The 8,669-nt window shown below is 40.4% G+C and overlaps 1 long non-coding RNA gene across 1 annotated transcript in view; it reads left to right on the top strand.

The window, feature by feature from the left end:
- LOC147911407 (uncharacterized) overlaps nt 1-8,669 on the top strand; it is a 219,398-nt gene that overhangs the window by 29,374 nt on the left and 181,355 nt on the right. The gene's annotated exons all lie outside the window — the stretch shown is intronic.

Here is an 8,669-nt window from a genome sequence, read left to right as displayed (position 1 = left end):
GATGGCTAAAAGTAAAATAAACCAAAACCAGCTGTTTAGGAAGGAGAGGCACATTAGTGTCATGAGGTAAGAGGCCCAGATCTGAGATCATGCAGACTTTCATTCTAACCCTAGCTCTGCCACTGACTTGGCACAGGCTGTTTAAGTTAGCTGTTCAGCTTCCTCATCTGTAAAATGGGAGCAATAATGGTGCCTTCCTTATAGAGCTGGGGTTAGGGTTAAACAAGATGCATCATGCAGAGAGCTCAGCATGTGGAGCCCACACTCCGGATGGACATTGTAGGGAGTCTCAGGCTTGGGGCAGCACCCCATGGGAAGGCTCTCCAGCCCACTGCTCCCTGGTGTTTCAGTCATCTCCTAGGGCAGCAGGCACCCTTTCTTCTGGGCTGAGGCCTGAGTCCTACACCACATTCTCTCTTTGCCCCATTTGTGATTTCGTGATTACAGACAGTGAGACAGGCAGGGGAGCAGTCCCCACTCCCTGCTGAGGAAGTTTCTCCTAGATCAAGCCGGATAGCAGGTGGGCCGTTACACAGAAGCAAGGCGATCTGGGCCCGGCAGTGGGAACAGAGAGGACATTCAGATTCTGAAGACAGAAGTAAGAAGACAATGGGAGCTGGAAACTGATGAAGAGGGCTGTCAAATATGACTGCAGGTCTGGGGAAAATGGGGATGCCATAGAGAAGAGAACTTGAAAGCAGAACTGGGAACTCTCTACGTTGGGAGGGAAAAACAAATTCTACAAAATTTGGATAAGAAAGGGGTTTGATGAAAGATGGTAGGACAGATAGGTGGAAATTTCCAGTGGGCAAATAGAGAAACAAGATATATATATATCAAGATACAATAGAGATAGAATATATTGTGTATATATATTGTAGATATATATATATATATATATATGAGTTATGAGGATAGAGGTGATATTTAAGGCAAGGGAATGGAGCTGTTCTTTGAAAAACAGCACCTAGCAACACAGAGAGTGAAAGTTTAAAGGAAGGGGATGCGCACACTCACATGATGGAAGACGAATTGACAAAATGGTGGAGTTGAAGGGACCCTTGCAAAAATCTCACCCAACTCTGTCACTTTAGGGATAAAGAAACTGGGGTTCAGAGAGTATCAGTGATTTGTCAAGCGATTCATAACATCCAGAGAGATCTGGGGCCTGAGACCAAGTTCTCAGATTCCCAGTTTTTGTCCTTTCCCACGGTTCTAAGGTAAAGACCAGGAAATGGCTGTGTGCAAGGTGAATATTAATTAATGTTGACCACCAGGGTGAAACTGGCCATCGGGAGCTTCTAAATTGGGGTAAAATAAACTTACAAGTCAAGGAATTATTAATACCAAAAAAGTGAATATCCTTTGTCTCTTAATAGATCAGTAAAAAACAACAACGACAAAAGCAAAACCAGAAAGCTATCTTAAAATGAAACAGAATCTCTTTTATAGAGGGCAGATTAATTATTTCAAAGGCTGGAGATTCATTCCCCTATTTTGTTCAGGATAAGGAAGGCAGAAAAAATTGGATTCAAAACATTTTATTTCTTCTTGGATTCATCCTGAAGTTGACCAGAAAGAAAGCTTGATTGTGCTGCCAAACTTCTGGGTCATGAGCTGTGCTACGTAATTTGCAATATCTCCATCAAAAAACAATTGAATCTGCAGAGCTAGAAACACATGTTGCACGAAAGATTTCTGATTACAGCACCCACTCTCGGGCTCAGAAAACAAACACTGCTCTAAATGATCCGAACCCCTTCTGAACCTCTCATCTTTACTGGTGGCTCAGCCGGTATTTGAACCAAAATTGCCACTTAAACCTGCCCCTGTAGTTCACTGCACTGAGAGCACAAGAGGGGAGAGTTCATTATCCACCACACATTGTATTTCTCTACCAAACAGAGGAGCGTGGCAGGGTGGGCACTGGCTGGTGAGCAGCTGATGTTCTTGAGTTTCTTCATTTTCGCCTTACCGTGGGCTCAGAGAGTGAAACGCACTCACACTGTGAACTTGCGTGCTTATTTGGTATCTTCAGGGCTTTCAGCAAGATGGCACTGGCGCCTGCCTTTCCTCTCCGATGCATATGCCTCAGGTCATCTCTTGGCAAGGAGGGAGGAGGATTAAGCCAGGTTCCGGTCACTGTACTTCCCTCAGAGCGGGAGGGTTTCCAGCTCCTCATTTAGGAAAACTGCTCTCGTGTCCCCATTGTGCTGTTCGTAAGACGCCTTACACATCGCAGAGGAACCAGTGCTGTGGTCAAGTGGGCACCTGTGCGGGAGTCCCTGAACTCTACCCCCGATTTCTCAGATCTTCAAAAATAGATGAGCTTGTTTCTTCATGAAGCGTCTTTGAACCCGTCACGTTACAAGTTTGAGAATTTTCTAATGGTAATACGTTATCATTTAAATTTTAAATTTCCTCTGCATCTGTGAAATAACTATTTCATCTTTCTGAGCTCTAATTTGTGACCTGGAATCTGACTGTTCAGAATCTTACTATTTGTGGGATCTTGGATAAGACGCTTAAACTCTTCCTCAGTTTCCTCCTACGTAAAATGAGGATGCTGACAGTTCCGACCTCACAGGGCAGAGCTAACAGACGTGAAGCATGAAGCCCCACGCCTGGTCTATGAAGTGCTCATTCAATGTAAGCTACTCTTAGTCGCCATAATTACTTGATTAGGCTGACTGGTGGTATAGCCATCTGATGTTTTCTTCAAAAAACCAGCTCTTGGATTTATTCTGATTTTCTGTTTTTGAATTAATTGTTTCACTTTATCATTTTCTTTCTTGTGCTTTCCTTATGCTTATTTTGTTGTAATTTTAAAATTTCTTGCAATGAGTATTTAATTCTATCTTGTTTAGCACTATGTTTGAAACTATGAATTTTTGTATCAATTTGGCTTTAGCCATCTTATCTGTAGTAATTTGATTATAGTCTAGATATTCTGAAATTTCAGTCGTAGTTTCAATTTAGAAAGAAATTTCCAAATTTCCAAGAGGTTGGCTTTTTTTCTTTTCTATTTTGGTTATTCAACTGTAGTTTTTTTTTTTTTTCTTTTGCTTGACATAAGAGAATGCAGTCTTTACTATTTCTAATTTTGAAATGCACAGAGGCTTTCTTTGGCACCCAAAATACGGTCAGCTTCAAAATGTTTCAGGTGAACTAGAAGGTGTCATTTCGGTTGTTTGGATATGGAATTAAATATTTATATATTAGTGATTATATTATTCCCTGCAGTGTCATTATTTGTGTTTGTAGATTTCATTTGTCATAGTACGTTACTCTGATCATGTTTTTGTTTTTCCTTGCATTTTCAGATACTTGCTTTACATATCTCGATACTTACACGGGTTAGAGTAAATGTATAGAATAAACATAACGGCTCGTATACGCACACTCTCTGTTTCCTACTTTATATTTGGTTAAACAATTCTTTGTATTACATTCTTTCTGTCCAAATAACTGGGACAGTGCTGTCTCCTGATAGAGCGCTGGTTCAGTAGTCAATGAGGGGAGTTTTAGTAGGCAGAGGGGGCGTGGAGGGGATAGAGACCACCCCACAGTCACTCAGGAACCGAGACTGAAGCAGTTCAGCCATATTCAACACATCGCCACCACCTTCACCTGCCCACTGTCATCCCAGCCCACGGGAAGGGGCAAGAGCGCAGAGGGGCAAGCAGGGGGGTTTATGCGCCAGGCCCAGAAGTGGCACTCACTACTTCTGCTCACATCCCATTGGAGCACATTCCATTGAAATCACAAGGCCACACTCTAAGAGAGAACAGAATGTACGGTATATCTGAGCAGCCACATGCGCAGCTATAATCGTTACCATGGAGGTGGAGAACAGATTTTGATGGACAGCTAGCAATTTCTGTCACGATGCTGTTTTGTTTGGCATACAGATTTAGGCCACTTGTATTCTAGTTACAGATTTGATGCCTTTTTCACTTTTAATTCAGTGTTTGATATTAAAGTGGAAAGTCATAGTTATAATGGATGTGGAGGCTGTCATTTTTCTTTCGTCTTCTATCTTGTGCTATACGGTCAGTTTTCCGAACATCCTCCCCGCACCCTCCCACCCCCGGACCTTCCTGTAATTTAAAATTACTTCTGTATTTCAAATGGTAAACTTTAAAAAACTTTATTTCTTGATTTACTAACTTTAAAAAGTGAAGTAAATATTGACTTCTTGTGTGAAAGACAAGGGCATTAGCTCCCTTCCACTTCCTCCTCAGCGCCCACGGTGCTTTGTCGTCAAGCTCTAGGTTTTTTGTCCCAGTCCCTTAGTTACAGTATTTTTAAATTGTAAAGTTTTTCTTTCAAGTCATCTTCACATTCTTTTCTGTAACTGTAAATTGCATTGTTGTTACTATTAACTTTATATTTTAATGGACTAATCTTTCATAAATAGTTCTTATGTATTATGTTTTCTCCATTACTACATTCTTCACATTGATTCTCTTGGTTGATTGGATTTAGTCAAATATTATTTTCAAGAAAGGTTCACAGTTGTTATGATTCCTGAGTTGCTGCATATTTAAGAATTCTTCATTTACCTTTGTAACTGATTGGGAAAATCTTATGTCACACTTATTGTGTGACCTTGAACTGGTGAGGAGCGTTGAGCCCTAGGAGATGATGAGTATCTTTGGTCCAAACTTCTCTAAGTAATTTCTCTAAAGTGTTTCAATGTTACTCATTCTGTATCAAATTTTTCTGGAATATAATATGTTCTCTTTATCTGCAGATTTAGTTCTTTCGTATTTTACGAGAACTTTTATCATATCTTTGAATTGTTTTTTCTATGCTAATCATAGCCTTCTCTACCTATGGATACCAATTTTCTTTATGTTTTCTCTGTTCCTTTCCATCTACATTCACTGTGATTCTCTGATGAAATATCACCATATCAGAGGCCTTTCCACAACCACAGGAAACCCAATGACCTTTGTCACTCCTTGCCCCCCATCCTGTCTTATTTTTCTTCATAGCATTTATTACTACGTGTCACCCCACGCCCCCAACCCAACTAGAACATAAGCTCCAGGGGGAGAGGGAATTTGTCCTTTTTTCCCATTGCTGTGCCAGAACAGTGTCTGGCTTAGAGTGGACACTCAGTGTTTGACTGAATGATCTCAAGCTTTCCCTCTGTGTCAGCAGTTCAGTTTTTAGCTGTGTATATTTTGTTCTTTGCTGTTTCTAATTTATGAAACTTGTTTCCTTAGCTCTATTTTTCTATCTTATTGTATTGTCTTATCTTGTCTTTGATTTTTTTTTATTGATTCCTTTTCTCTTTAATTTCTTTCAGAGTACAGAGCATTTGTTGTGGAGGATGTTCTATTTCCTAAAGTAAATTTATTTTCAGACCAAGTTCAGTATCTATTTTTTTTTCCTGTGGTACTTTTACATAGTTTACAGGCAGTTTCTTTCCATCTTTCTCATGACTGGCACAGCCACTTTGTGGGTGCCCTGATACAGTGTGGGTGGTCTTCTGAACCTCTTCCCAATATGAACTCTTTTGTTCTCGCTTATCTGTTTCCAGCTGAGTCCCTCCCTCTCAGGCAATAAGTAAGTAAGTGCCAAAGATTACCCTGTTTGGAAGAACAATATCATACTGTAAGGCACTGTCCTTGGAAACAGGACATGTCATTGACTAGGCAGAGTGAATTCGGGTCTCCTAGTATTAAAAGAAAACTACGTACAGGAAAAAAAAAGGGCAGGCATCTAATCCACTCATCACTGCCCTTAAGGCCCCTCTCAGGCAAGGAGACAAAGGTCTGGGGTACCAGCTCCTAGACCATCTATTGTTGGAGATAACCGTTTCCGGGGGACCGTGGTTACCCTTCCTCTTTATCTGCCTCCCTCCTGATGAAAGATCAAAATGCCCATTCCCAATAGCCGTTCCCTTCCTTGGGGAGCACCCCTTTGGCAGTCGGCGGTTTCTGCACTGCACAAAAGAGCCCAGTTGAGCGGGCAACAGAGGGCTGAAATTCAGTTTATGCCTGGCTCTCTGAGCCATGTGTCCTGGTATGCGTTGTATCTGCTCAGAGAAAGGACTTTTTCTTTGCACAAAGGTGCTAAACCTTGTGCCCAGTGGGCTGAGTGTGCCCAGAAAGGGGGCCCTTTTCTACTTCACACCAACGTCATGTGGGCTGGCATAGCCCTGCTGGAGAATAGCGTGGAATGGTGGTATGTGTGGAGGGGGAAGAACACCCACTGTGGAAGGACATTTTCTCTCTTTTTCCCCTCGATGTTGACCCAACACTTATCTGATCCCCCGAGATGCATTAGGTTTTTCATAATTTATCTCCTGACCTTGTCCTTGCCCGGCACAGCTTCTGGGAGGTTAGAGCACAGGAGCCAAAGACAAAGTCCAACGAGTCTTTTGTCTTCCTGCTGCTCTTCAGTTTATGCTATGAGGCTGTGCCGCTTCCTTTGTGGGAATGCTGCTGGAGTTGTTTGCTGATCCTTCCTCTCTCATTTTTCATTTATGTTTCCAGTTTCCGAGACAGAGTAGTTTTATGATCTGGCTGCACACTACCCTGCTACTTCCAGCCTCTCCTTGATTTAAATGTGGTCTCTCTGTGCTGTTACAACTATGTTTTCACATTGTGTTGACTCGTCCACTTTTATAGGACATCTATTTAATATGCATGATCATGAAGGGCTAAAAGCATGTCTCAATTTACTCAGAGTTCTGGGGAAAAGTTACATTTATTCAGATAGTCTATAAGCGTTATTTGGTGTCCATAAGGCATTGCAGGCTTATCACTTATTGAAGATGACATCAAGAAGATCCCACACTCTGATTTTTAAAAATTGAAATATGACTTTTTTCAGACTTAAATAAAATGAAAAGAAATCTGGAAAACACCATGTTTCTTAAAATGATGCTCTGGAAATGTAGTTGAATTTGATATTCAGTCAGGAGTTTCCAACAGATGTTGCTTGTACAATAAACTTACACAGTGAATCTGCCATCGTGATAGAGTAAGCTTTAAATCAGATTTAAATCTTGTCATGGCTGGATAAATGTGCTAATATTTTCAGTCAGTCTCCTGTACAGCTGTTAAAACATTTTGGCTCTGTAGGCCAAACGGGACTTCTAAAATTCATACGAGTTCTGTGTTCTAATTCTTATTATTTTTGCTTTTCTAATTAGAAAACAGACATCTACACCTTTTGTAGAGGTGAACATCAAGATTTACTGATCCTAATATATCTTTCAGAAAAGTAAATTTTGAATTTCATCAAAACACAAAGTCGATAAGTATGTCACAGCCTCTGAATGCCTCTAGCAGCGTGGGAAGACTTCAGAATTCTGTACGTGTAACAGTGAAGCAGGAGCTAACACTCACTCAGGAAATTACATTCGCAAATGAAGTCTGATTTCAACTAGGACAGTGGCAGATTTCTGGCAACTTTGCCCAGCTAATCAGACTTTTTTTAAAATTCTTAAAAGTACAACACAGTTTACTTTCCTCCAGAATTCAGCAAATATTAACTATTTCAAGGATTTTCTTTCTTTCTTTCCAGTTTCCCCAGCTATGATGTGTTATCCTCAATTCATGTTCAAGGTTTTTTCATGCTTGTTTTATAAACTGGCTTCATTATCATCTTTCCATAAACTCTCTAAATATTCCAAGTCAAGTAATTATCTTCTCTGTCATACTCCTCTCCTTAGGTCAGATTCTTCCCAATTTTGCCAACCAGTGTAAACACGATTTCTTACGCAGGATTTAAGCAGTGTGCCTCACAGTTGTGAGAAATATGCCCGAGTCTTCAGACTCTTCCCTGTGCTAATGCATCCATTTATTTGATGTCACTCTGACTTGTTACTGAAGCCACTGTCCTTTCTTTCTCAAACCCTTTCAAGACTCTGCAATGGGCTGCATTTTTTATGTGACAAGTCTAACTTCTCAGGTGAAACTCCATAATAAGATTGGCCAGAAAAATGACTCTCTTTGGGGCCAGGGCTCAAACTAATGGGCTGCACTGGAACATTCAGTAATGAAATAAATTAATAAAATTTAAATGTTTAGTCTCCTTTCTATTTTTATCATTTTATTTATTTATTTATTTTTCCCCCAAAGCCCCAGTGGATAGTTGTGTGTCATAGCTGCACATCCTTCTAGTTGCTGTATGTGGGACGCGCCCCCAGCCTAGCCGGAGAGGCGGTGGGCCGGTGTGCGCCCAGGATCCGAACCCGGGCTGCCAGCAGTGGAGCGCACGCACCTAACCGCTAAGCCACGGGGCTGGCCGTAATCTACTTTCTATTTTTATTAAAGGTTGCTTAAGTAAATTTGACAGCAAAACACGTATAATGGTAGATATCATAGATTCTCTTCTATTCCATCTCCAGATCAATTAAATGAAAATATTCAGGAATAATAAACTCAATATTGTGAACAAGAGAACAAAGAAATGTGTCCAGATATATTTATTAATTCAGAAATAAAATTTAATGACTTTTAATTTTGTTTTTACTAGTATAAACTAGGTTACCCGTCCATACTTCTGAACAATCCTACAGATATCCTATTTTTATAAAAGCTCAAAGAAAATGTTTGATCAGGTATAGATTTATTACACTGTACTTTAGTCCAACCTCTACAGTAAGCAAAAATACAAAACCACAGTCATGTTTACAAAGTAAAAAT

The sequence above is a fragment of the Ceratotherium simum genome, unplaced genomic scaffold, assembly GCF_057802395.1.
Source record: "Ceratotherium simum simum isolate JZ-2026a unplaced genomic scaffold, ASM5780239v1 HiC_scaffold_43, whole genome shotgun sequence".
NCBI lineage: Eukaryota > Metazoa > Chordata > Mammalia > Perissodactyla > Rhinocerotidae > Ceratotherium > Ceratotherium simum.
The sequence above is the reverse complement of the archived record's forward strand: the minus strand, read 5'-3'. Positions and strand labels throughout refer to the sequence as shown.